Source organism: Drosophila mojavensis, unplaced genomic scaffold, assembly GCF_018153725.1.
Source record: "Drosophila mojavensis isolate 15081-1352.22 unplaced genomic scaffold, ASM1815372v1 contig_80, whole genome shotgun sequence".
NCBI lineage: Eukaryota > Metazoa > Arthropoda > Insecta > Diptera > Drosophilidae > Drosophila > Drosophila mojavensis.
This window is the reverse complement of record NW_025318906.1, coordinates 15,608,232-15,620,903: the sequence shown is the minus strand read 5'-3', so window position 1 is coordinate 15,620,903 and position 12,672 is coordinate 15,608,232. Positions and strand designations below refer to the sequence as shown.

The window sequence follows — 12,672 nt, the reverse complement described above, 5'->3', positions numbered from 1 at the left end:
GGTTAAGCATTGGGTGAAGGGACCTTCGGCTTGATCTCATGTATTAAGAGATGATTTCTAATAAATTTCTTTGATCTGAACATACTGGGATATTTAATAGCTTATTTATGTTTTCATTTATACAAAATTTAGTTTTTATAAAAATTTAATTTAATTTCAATAATGAAAAAACAAAACGATTTACAATTATTTGTGTTTAATAAAAATCAAATACATAATATATATAAATATTGTTTAGTATATTGCATAATTCCACTAAAAATCGGCGATCATGATGGCTGACACGCTCAGGCGCATTAATCACGTGCCCGGATAGCTCAGTCGGTAGAGCATTGGACTTTTAATCCAAGGGTCCAGGGTTCAAGTCCCTGTTCGGGCGATGTTGTTTATTTTAAATTATTGCATATAAATGCTTTTAAAATTAATTTGATTATAAATTTATACATATGTATATATTTATTATTGAAAACATATTTTTAAAAGGCGTAGAATATTTTACAAAAAATATTGCCTGAGCTGAAACTTTAAAGTAAGCCTAGAATTAGCAGTTAAATTTTATATTAAATTAACGATTTCAGAAATTTAGCTTAATAATTACCAATAATTAATTAAAAAAAAAAAAAAAAAAAAATATATATATATATATATATATATATATATATATATTTTTTTTTTTTTTTTTTTTTTTTTTTAATTAATTATTGGTAATTATTAAGCTAAATTTCTGAAATCGTTAATTTAATATAAAATTTAACTGCTAATTCTAGGCTTACTTTAAAGTTTCAGCTCAGGCAATATTTTTTGTAAAATATTCTACGCCTTTTAAAAATATGTTTTCAATAATAAATATATAAATAAATAAATATATATATATATTTTTTTTTATTTATTTTTTTTTTTTTTTTAATTAATTATTGGTAATTATTAAGCTAAATTTCTGAAATCGTTAATTTAATATAAAATTTAACTGCTAATTCTAGGCTTACTTTAAAGTTTCAGCTCAGGCAATATTTTTTGTAAAATATTCTACGCCTTTTAAAAATATGTTTTCAATAATAAATATATACATATGTATAAATTTATAATCAAATTAATTTTAAAAGCATATATATATATATATATATATAGATATATATATATATATATATAGCATATATATATATATATATATATATAATTGCTAATATATTTTCTATTCCTTCATTTAAGTGATTTGACTGCTAATTGCAGCTTAGCTTAGCTTAGATTTTAAATGAAATTCATTTAATAGTAATAATCAATTATGTGAATTAATAATGGAAATTTCTGTGCAGCAATTGGAGGACAGCAGAGCAAATGAAATTAGAAAACCGAATTAATTCTTAGCCTCAATCAAACGCAAGAAAACGTTCGTTGCATTTTAAATTCAATTAAATTGCATTTCGGCAAATTGAAGTGTCAAACGCATTCGCAGCGAATGCATCACAGCCAGAGACAATGGGCAGCAGTGGATATATAATAATGTACAGATAGTGACTTCAATGTAGAGGGAAAAACAAATCAAATAAAAAAGGAAAGTTGCTAAGTAGAGGCGAGCGGATGGGCAATGGGTGGGCTGTGGGCTGTGGGCTGTGAGCTGTGGGCGTGGGTTAAAGTTGTGCTCAAAGTCGAAAGGGAAAACTTTCACTTTGAAGGACACGAAAGATGTCACACGGCCCCTTTCTCTGATACATACATACATACATACATACATACATACATACATATATGGGACATGCTGTCAATCTCAGCGACAGTTCGCAGCTCGCTGAAGCATACGCAGGAAATCAGATGCCATATCAAACGGATATGCTCGACAGGACCGGACGGAAATGAAACGTAAGTGAACATTGCAAAAACAACAAGCAGCAGCAGTAGCAGGAGTAGCAGGAGCAACAACAGCAGCTAGCAGGAGTAGCAGGAGCAATAGCAGCAGCAATCGAACATTGAATTAAATGTTTACAACAGAGCAACGTCGCACAAACTGACATTGACAACGATGCTGACATTGAAGCCGTGGCTATTATATGAGCGAGAGCATCGTATGGCTGGATGGATGGATGGATGGCTAGTCTGGGTGCCAGGTAAATATTGCGCATACGCCACGAGGGACTTAGCCAGAAACGAGAAACGAGAAACGAGATTGTCAACACTGAAGCACAACAATGCAGACGGCCAATAAAACGCATCATAGCCATTTTTATATGTTTTTCTTTGGCTATTGGTTGACTGCTCTAAATAGATATAAATGTGTGAGTGTGTTAGTGTGTGTGTGTGTGTTTGTGTAACTGTGTATGGCTGCGTATCTGCGTGTAACTCGAGTCGAACGATTCACTTGGCATAACATGCAATCGATTTCGCATTTGCACTAAAAATGCAAATGTAAACAGACAACAATAACAGCAGCAACACTAACAACAACAACAACAACAGCAACAACAACAACAACACTCTGCTCTGCTGTTCACTTAACAAAGTTTTGGCTAGTCAGTAACATAAAATGTCGCAATTGGAAACAGATATAGATACAGATTTGGGTAAAGACCCAACTTGAATGTAGCCAAAAGAACCAAAGCTGCGTAGATGATAGATTGATAGTCATATAGATACACAATATATACATTTATATAACTATTGATATTTACTGCTTATGTATGCATTTGCAGAACTACAGCTTATATACATTGTATGTATGTAGCATAGAAACTTTTTCTGAATTTGAATTGAGTTTTAAGAAAAATATTGATAGATAGTCTAGAGTCTAGACTAAGTGTATATTAGCTAGGCAACGGAGCTGAGCCTAGCCGCTTTGATAAAGATGAATCGATAGCTTCTAGTATATATAGTTAAAGCCATATACTAAGTGCATGTAGCTGCAGTGTAGTAAACATGTTTAGCTAGTATTGCTACCTTAATATGTATGCTACATACTATTGAATCAGCTTTTAAATTTTGTGGAGCATCCTTTTGATGGTTCAATATAAATAGTTCGGGTATTAGCTCGGAATATTTTGTTTATTTATAGTTTTAATCGATAGCTAAAGCACAGCTAATTAAAAGAACACGCTGCCTTATTTCCCATCCTTTGGTTTAACATTCGTAAGTTCATCTATCCTATCATCAAGACTCTATACTCGCCTATTAACTGTATTCAAAAATCATTGAGTAGCAACCGCTATAAACTGAGGCAGTTATAACTTATATAATATTGCATCATTTATAATAAGGGTATAATAAAAATTTATACATAATTATATATTATATTATATATTATATATAGTTGTCTATATTAGTTTTATGAAATTAACTTCATAAAACTAATATAGTCGACTCTTGATAATTCGAAATGACAAGAGGATCAGTTTTTTTTTCGATTTACACAGAAATTTAAATTATTGAGAACGACTATTTTCCAAGGCGATAGCATTTTTTTTCGATTTATCTCGATTTTCGATTTAGCAGGGTACAAATTATCGAGACTCGACTGTAATTATATTTTATTTATTTTATTTCATACCAATTTAGTGTCTTTTCAATTTTCATGGTTTTCCTAAATTCCTAGAGCTTAAAAGTGTATTCACAATATTTGACTCAGCATCATTGTGAATCGATTGCAACTGATTGCACAACGCGCATAGCGAGTGCAGGATGCGCGCTAGGCAGGGGCTGAGCGGGCACACACACACACATATAGACTTGTAATTGTATGGATGGATATGAATATGTATCTAGATAGTCACATACGCGTGTCTTTATGCAAATTGAAGCAAAGTTTTTCTGGCGACTGGCGCTTCGAGAGCTAACGGCAGCGCTTAACGCGATTCCTTAACGCTGTGCTGCACATTTTGCCAGTTTTGCCAAGTTCAAATGGCTGTGAAAATGCAAACGGGCGCTGCAGAGCGCCGGCTGCAATATAGCAACAACTATTCAATACCCACCTGTCTCTGCATCTGCACCTGCAGCGGCAGCGGCTGCTACATCTGCCGGGCTATCGGCAGAGGCCGAGACCGTGTGTGCCGAGTGTGCACACTCGAGAAGCTTATGCGGATTTAGCGGCATTTCGAAAATAGTTCAAGAACTGTTTTAAGCAAGTACATTATGAAATCGAACTAGTTTTAGAGTCACTGGGATTATGAAATTGCTAATTTAAGCATTGCAATGTCAATGCATTGATTGATATTTGGAAAATAATTAGGAAAGTAAAAATTCAAGACTAGGGTATAAATATATTCATTAAAAAATTTTACACTTTAAATATAAAATTTTACATATATCTATATACTAAAAAATAAAAAAATACATATATTCTAGTTATAAAAATTTTCTAAAAATGTGCATAAAATAAAATAACATCATTCTAATAAAAAATCTGCAAAAAAAAAATATAATAATAAAAAAAACTAAATCAAATTAAAATAATTTAAGCGAATTTCAACAAACATTTTAAAAATCAAATAAAATAATATAAATCAAATACAAAATATGTAAGTACAAAATAAAACGCAAAGCTAATTTCCTAAAAATGTGTAAACAATAAAATGAAATAAAGCACAAAATAAAAAAAAATATAAAATAAATAAAATAATATGAAAAATATATAAAAACAATGCAAACTTCTAACATTTAAAATATTGGGTAGTCTAAAAAGTCTTTTCGTATTTGTAATGAAACTTCAAATCATATTTTTTAATATTTATAATAAACTTTATTAAATCAAATATGTTACCAGCTTCAAATCTTGGCAGTTTATAATTATCATAATAATAATAATAATAATAATAATATTATAATAATAATGTCAATGTAATAATTAAATTAAATATTTAAGCTCCCAGCCGCAGTGAGTTTCAATTGATTTCTATTCATACACCTTGATGGACAGATGAAGGGATGCATTGATGGTTGAGCTAAAATGTAGAATAACAGTTCGCAGAGCTGATATACTCTATATAAAGGTATCTATACTCTCCCAATACTTGTTTATAAAGTGCGAACGAGTATTGCAAGTGCTCAGAAGTTTAATGCAATGCAGCAGGGATTTCATTTATATATTCCTAAAATATATTATTATATTATATTGATTAAAATTGTAAATTATAAATTATTTGATATTCGTGTACATCGAGAGATAATTAATAATTAATATATTGTTTTAGATATTACGCCTTGAGAAATAAATTTCCCCTTGTGGAAAAGCGCTTACAACAATGAAAAACATCGCAGGTGCCACGAGTTCCAACTGGGGAAATTCGCAAGCAGAGCTTTCAGATAAAGATAACTAACGGTTCAATTGGGACAACCGTTCAGCGCAGACGCACTGAGAGCCTAACTAAAAGTGGAAGAGAGAGAGAGAGGGCAGGGAGTAGAAAGTGAGAGAGAGAGAGACGCTAAAGCTCGCCCATTTTCGCGAAAAGCTCTTCGCCTGAAACTCCATCTCATTGCTATCAAAACATTTGGAGCTGTCGCTTGGCCATGTTTTGTTGCTGCCGCAGCTGCCCCGCAACCTATTCCCAAACTCATCTGGAGAATGTCGCATTCATTGTTGTTAGACGTTGATTTCCATAGACGAACACGCGCTCAATTTGATTGAATTGTTATTGTTATTTGGCTGTAGATGTTGTATGTAGTAGTTGGCTTTCCATTGTTGTTGTTGTTGCTGTTGTTGTTGTTGTTGTTGCTGTTGTTGCCAATATACGTTATTTTTGCGGCTGGTATGTTGGCCATTTGGCCAAATGCACATTTAGGCCAAATAGTAGCAAATTTCTTCTTCATGTATGACTGCCTTGCTCACTCTCCTTCTCTCTCTCTCTCTCTCTCTCTCTCTCTCACACTCTGTGTGTGTGTCAGTTCCATTGACTTGAATAAATAACGAGCTCTACGTGAGTTGATTTTCGAGTCTTGGACTTGTTTGTCCTCAGCACGTGGCTGCCAAAAAAGATTTGTAAGTGTAGCATAGCTTATAATATTTGTATCTATGTGAGCTATGCTGTCTCTGTGTGTGTGTGTGCGCTGTTCTCTATAGGTCAGTAAATGGCTCGCGTGTGGTTTGGCTAAGTGGCTGCAGTGCCATAGTGAAAATTGTAGCCCGCTTTTAGGCGGCCCTGACCTACAATCTGACTGTGTGCATGTATGTGTGTGTGTGTGTGTGTGTGTGTGTGCGTGTGCACGTCATCAGTCAACTAGAAATGTCAAAGCTAGATTCTAATTGAATTGAATATATTTGCATTTAGCAGGCGCAGCTCGCGTGGCCTTCATGTGTTTTGTATTAATTTCCATTGTTGCAGCGCGTCAAACATTTGACAGTTAGCAACGGGACAACGGGACAATATTGCCGCATGCAACATGTCGTACACAGACTTTCCTTGGACTACTTGGCAATTGTTGCTTTGGCCCTTTGACGTGCACTGAGCCATGTGCGAAATGGCTTTTTAGCAGCTTCCAGCTGAGCTGTCGCTGTCTCTGTCTCAGTCTCTCCTCTCTCTCTATCTCTCTGTCTCTGTGCCAGTGCAAAAACTTAAAGTGGCAACTGTTGCAAGTGGCAAGTAGTAAGTGGCAAGTGGCAAGTAGCAAGTGGTAAGTGTCAGGCCGAGCTTTTGCAATTGACATAATTAGCCGACTTGCGAGGCATTTGTCATTAGACGGCTGCACATGTTGCTCAGCGTTGTTTGCTGCTCATTGAAGGCGCTTGAAGTGTTTTGTTTTCCTTTTACACCAAGTCACAGGCGACAAGCGACAAGCGACAAGTGGGCAACGAGCACTGAGCACAGGCGAGTCTATTTTGATAGGTCAGGTATTTCGATAGGGCATGGTTGAGAAATCATAAATTGCCAGGCAAGAGTCTTCATATTATTAAAATTATAAATAAATAAATAAATAAATAAATAAATATATAAATAAAATACATCATTTTTTTAAATACATAAACATGTATATATATATTTTAAGTAAAAAATGGAATATAATGAATAAAAAATTTAATATAAAATTAAATAATATAATATAATATAATATAGTATATAATTAATATAAAAATAAATAAATATAAAATATTTTCAATGCATAATATTTTACAATATATATTTATATTATTATTTATTCTTTATATTATATATAAATTAAAAAGTAAAATTTAGATTTTTTTAAAATCTTGTTTTATTGTAAGCTATAGAAAAATTGTATTAATCATTATTTTATAATAATTATTATTTATTTGTAAAAATTAATGATTATTTATTTTATAATAATTATTATTTTTTAAATATCTAATTTCGCTATATTTTTGTAGTCTGTTTATTTATTTTTATTAATAATTTTTTTTTGTAGTAAAAAAAAAAAAATCATTTAAAGCTTGTATTTATAAATACAAATAAATTAAAATTAATAAATTAATCATAATATGAGCCTAATTTGAATATTTAATGATTTTTTTTTAAATTATTATTATTTTCATATAATATAAATATACAAATTTTAGAACAAAAATAAAAATAAAAATAAAATTAAATAAATATATAAAAAATGACATATTTTTAAGTAATAAAAATAAATTGAATTTATAAATGAATAATTATGTCAGCCTCACTCGGATATTTAAAAAATATTTTTTTATAAATTTTATTTTCATTTAATATAAATATACGAATATTATAATATAAATAAAAATAACTAAATATATAAAAAATGACATAGTTTTACATCATTTTAAAAATTACACATTTTTATAGAAGCCTTTGGGGAAGACATTTATTTAAAGCTTTGCAATTTGTAAATGGTATTTTTTGTTTTATATATATAAATGATTATTATTAATTGTTAATAAAATTGAATAAATTATCTAAACTTATATTAATAATTTCTAATAATAACTTAAATAAAGAAAGAACAAATTCACGCTTAAAAATGTATGCATTTTAAATAAAAAGTCTTTCCCAAAGTCTTCAACTCAGTTGCATTTAAATTTACTATTTAATTGCTATTTCTAGAGAATTTTCCACAACGCGCTGAGAACATTGTTGAGCATTGCAATTAGTGGGGCGCTGTTTGGTTGCATACTTTAATGCTGACATTAACATAAGCCCCTCGAGTTGGCAGTCGGCTCAAGTGTGGGCGTGTCTAAGTAGGTGTGTGTGTGAGAGACTCTGTGTGTTGCTGTCGGGCTCAAGTTTGAACCTGGCCAAGGGTCAGCAGTCAGCAGTCAGCAGTCAGCAGAACTAATAAGTTGCAGCTGAACATAACAAGCTGCGGCTTTGACAGCGCCACGACTCGATGCAGGTTGAAGCCATGCAACATTTGCATGTGCATATATGTATGCACACACACACACACACACTCACTTGAGCTTGGTAATTTGCATATAGATTAAGGCAGCCTAATGCCAGTCAACATAAACAATGACCCAACAATCTTGCGATAACAGAAAGGGATTGGTAAGCTCTGTGTCTTCAGCTAAAAACTTGCAACAGCTTTGTGGGCGTGGCCAGGGCGGAATTGCTTTGCTTTTATTGTCTATGCGAATTTAGTAAGCGAAGAAGCAGCGTCGGACTTACTCCACTATTTCTCCAGTTGTCTATTTCCCTTTTTATTTTTTCATTCTTTCTTAATTTGTTGTTGCATAACTGCCACAGCTCAATTTGCATTGTTTTGGGTTTGTTTGTATGCAGACAAACTGAAAATTGGTTGAATTTATTTATTTATTTATTTATTTATTTTTTGTAAATTAAAGGACTGCAAGAATTTAAATTGCAAAGAAAAATTTTTTTAGAATATATTATTATTTTCAATGGGTTCTAGGCAAAATTAAGAACAAATTTAATATTATTTTCCCTCAAATTTTAAAAAGAATATTGTAATATATATATATATATGTTGATGTATAAATACTAACCTAAATTAAAAAAAAAAATAATAATAATAAATATATTTGTTTTACCTTTTGTCAAAGTTAAAATGCACAAGAAAACATATTAGTTTTTACTTTTATCACATCTTGAAATATTTTAATTGATATGTGATATATGAAAATTTAATTAATTTTTTTTTAATGAAATTTATATTATTATTTTAAATTTCGTTGATTTAAATATCTACATTTAAAATTCATAATAAAAAATTTAAATACATATATATAAAATTTAAATATATATAGCAAAATTTTGAAGCTTTCGTAGTTCAAATAAATTTTTATACATATTATATCAATTTAAAAGTAAAAAAAATATGAATATAAAATTTATAAATATGATTTACTGTATATAAAGGAAATAACAAAATAAATTTGTTGTACTATATAAATTGAAAAATATATTTTAAAAAATACAAATAATATAAATATGAATTATAGAAACATAACTAGTTACTTTATATAAAAAAAAAAAAAAAAAAAAAACTGTTATATTATATAAAATTAAATATAAATAAATATTTTATAAATATTTCATTTTACTTAAAATATATAACCAAACAAATTTGTTATACTACATTTAAATATAAATTGTTATATTGTACACATACATAATTTAAGCATTATAATATTCCACATAAAATGTAAGTAATTGCTGCAACTGTGGTTCAATATTGAGATGTGCCGACACATTAATGCGCATCAGTATGCAGCCCAGCAGCAACAAGCTGGCAGGATGCGTCTGCTGAGGGGCTGTTGGCAAGCACACACTTGCAAAAATGTGGTCGCTCTTGTTGTTGTTGGTGTTGTTGGTGGTGTTGGTGTTGCTGGTGTTTACTGTAGTTGCGCTGTCACTTGGGTGCTGGCTGCTTGCGCATTCGTGTCTCGGACATGAATTACGTTTACCGACAATTAATTTCGAGTGAAAATGTGCTAAAACTTTTAATTGGGCAACCAAGTGGCTGGCTCTGCCTTTGGCTCTGGCTCTGGCCCTGGCTGGCGGCGTCTGCCAACTCGTTGGAGAAAGAGACCCATAAAAATGTCGACAACATGCCAGAGAAAAATTTCGTTTGCCATTTTAAAGGCATGCCACAGCAGGTGCAACGTGTCCCCCATCTCTCTCTCCCGCCTCCCGCCTCCTGCCTCCTGCCTCCTGCCTCCTGCTGTTCAGAACTTTCAGCTAAGAACTCGGCAGCCGATTAGCAGGCCAAAACGGTAACTGGCTGCACAATAACACGTGCAGCACGATTCGCAATTTAATGAAAGCAAAACATGCGAGTATAATTTTATTCAAAATATTCCTGCTGCCGCTGCTGCTGCTGCTTCGTGTTTTCATTGAGGTAAATGGAAATTGGCTCTGCGACTGGCCCAAAGGTGTTTTACCTTTGTTAAATGCTGCGAGAGTTTAAAATATTTGCTTATCAAATGATGCACTGGCTGTAAAATTGCTGCAGTCACTTCAGCAGGAGCAGCAGCAGGAGTCGCAGCAACTAGCAATGCCATCAAAGTCAAACAAAACAAAGGATATGCGAATTATGCAAGCGTGCAATGGCGCAACGGCAGCTCGTCAAACAGAATTCGTCTCAGTTCAAGTGTTCAAGCGCCAACGCACAGTGCGCGTTAAATGTATTTGTATCGCCGCATTTCCATTTCCACTCCCATTTTCATCTACAGCTGCATTTCCATTTGTGTTACGGCTGCTCCAGTTTAATTAAAACCTGACTTGGATCAGCACAGTCACAGCTGACCGCCAAACAAAGCGAGTGCTGCAGCTCTTTCTAGCTCTTTGTTGTGCTTTATAGTAATTGAAATTCTTAATCTTAGTGCTGCAGTGCATATATACATACATACATATATGTGCAGTAAAACTAGAGTAGAGTTCTTCTGGTTGTTTATGGGTTTGACTTGAGCTGACGATTAAAGCTTCCACTCTGCAGTCGAGGAATTTGCTGTGTTTAGGTTTACAGCCTTTGGTTATAATTTACATTTATATGTATATTTATGCTCATATATTATAATATTTAATATTATTATATTTTATTTATTATTTATTTTCCATTTATATTTATTTTATTATAATTTCCAAGTTTTCTTAGCATTTAGCACTCAATTAATTTTTGTACATATTTTAACCAACTGTTAACCGTTTCACGATGTCTGCAAATAAGTGTCTTTCACTCGCGCCACTGTTAAAGGACACAGAATCACTCAATTTTGCACTCACTGAGAAAAAACTCAGAGAGCAACCAATTGAATCGGTTCTTTGACGAGTTCGTTGCCGATCGGTGAGCAACCATTTGTGTTGTTGTTGTATTTCGCTCTTTCGTTATCCGTTTGCCCAATCGTTTGCTTGACCAATATGAAGCAGAGACTTTGTGTATGTATTGGTATGTGAGCCAGAGTTGCGTTAGCTAAACACATTGATAGCACACATGAATTGACAGTGTGCACATGTATTTGAATGTGAAGACGAAACCCATTTGTGTTGACTCTTACTGAGCGAGCGTCAATCGTGTCTGTACCTGAACGAATAGCAGAGGCTTTAAGTATGTGTTGGTATATATTAGAGAGTTGCGTTCACTAAACACATTGATAGCGTACATGAATTAAGTGCGTGCACGTACATGTGAATGTTAAGACGAAGCCCATTGGCATCTTCTCTTACTGAGCGAGCGTCAATCTAGTCTATGCCTAAACGATGTTCGTCACACGAGTATCACACGAATAGCTCAACTCAAGACGCTCAACCGAAAGCCAAAAAGAACCCCAGAATCTTGCTTAGAGCGAGAGTGAGAGGTTGATTTTAATGCCCTGAGCCCATTGAAAATGTAAAAATGGAAAATCAGGATGTATATATTTTTAAAAATATTTTATTTTTAAAATATATAATTATATATTTAAAAAAATATATAATTTAAAAAAAAAATATTAAACATACAAAGGAAATGGTTTCGCTTAAAAATACTTTTGGCCAATTTATTAAAAGCATCATGTACAATTTATATTTTCAATTGCAAATTTACTAAATATATCATTCGAAAATTGTATTTTCATATTTTATTTATTGAATATTTTATATTTTTTTTTTCATGTAGCTTAAGGTTGCCAGACATTGAAAATACATATTATAAAAATTAAAAAAATAAGAGATATTACTGCGCCTAACTAAAATAGCATCGAATTGATATGTAACGAAGATTTTAATAGCTATGAAAATGCGTATATTATGCAAGCGCTGGGAAACTGTGTGTAGTTATAATGGAAAATAATTGAAGCTTGTGCTTGTGAAACTAAATCTAAGGGCACAAAGCACAAAGGACTAAGGACAATCCATAGAATGCATCGAGCATCGAGTGCGGCTGTAACAAATGTGCCGTTAGCCCGCAGCTGGCAGGAGGTGCAGGCGTCATAAATTACACAGCTGCCATTAGCTAACACAAAACGAAAATTTTTCAATTAAACTAAAGGCCAGGCGGCCGATAGTGGCAATGTCATTAGCAGGCCCAAAACCAGCATTAAGCGCCCACTGGCAGAGCAGAGCAGAGCTGGGCAGAGCAGAGCTGAACAGGTAGCCAGGTAGCGTTCATGATGTCACATAAATTAAAATCAATGTTCGATTTTATGTGCATTTAATGCAAGTGCAGCCAGTGACTGTGCGAGCTCTGCTTCAATAGAGGCGTAGAGCGTGCAATTTATTGGATACTCCAGAGCGAAATGTCGCCTCGTTATGGCGACCAGCGCTAATTGACAATTGA

At 32.7% G+C, this 12,672-nt stretch overlaps 1 non-coding gene across 1 annotated transcript; it reads left to right on the top strand.

The window, feature by feature from the left end:
• Positions 1-306: 306 nt before the first annotated feature.
• On the top strand, positions 307-379 carry Trnak-uuu. Its single transcript has one exon. It is a non-coding gene; the product is annotated as a tRNA-Lys (tRNA).
• The last annotated feature ends 12,293 nt before the right edge of the window (positions 380-12,672 follow it).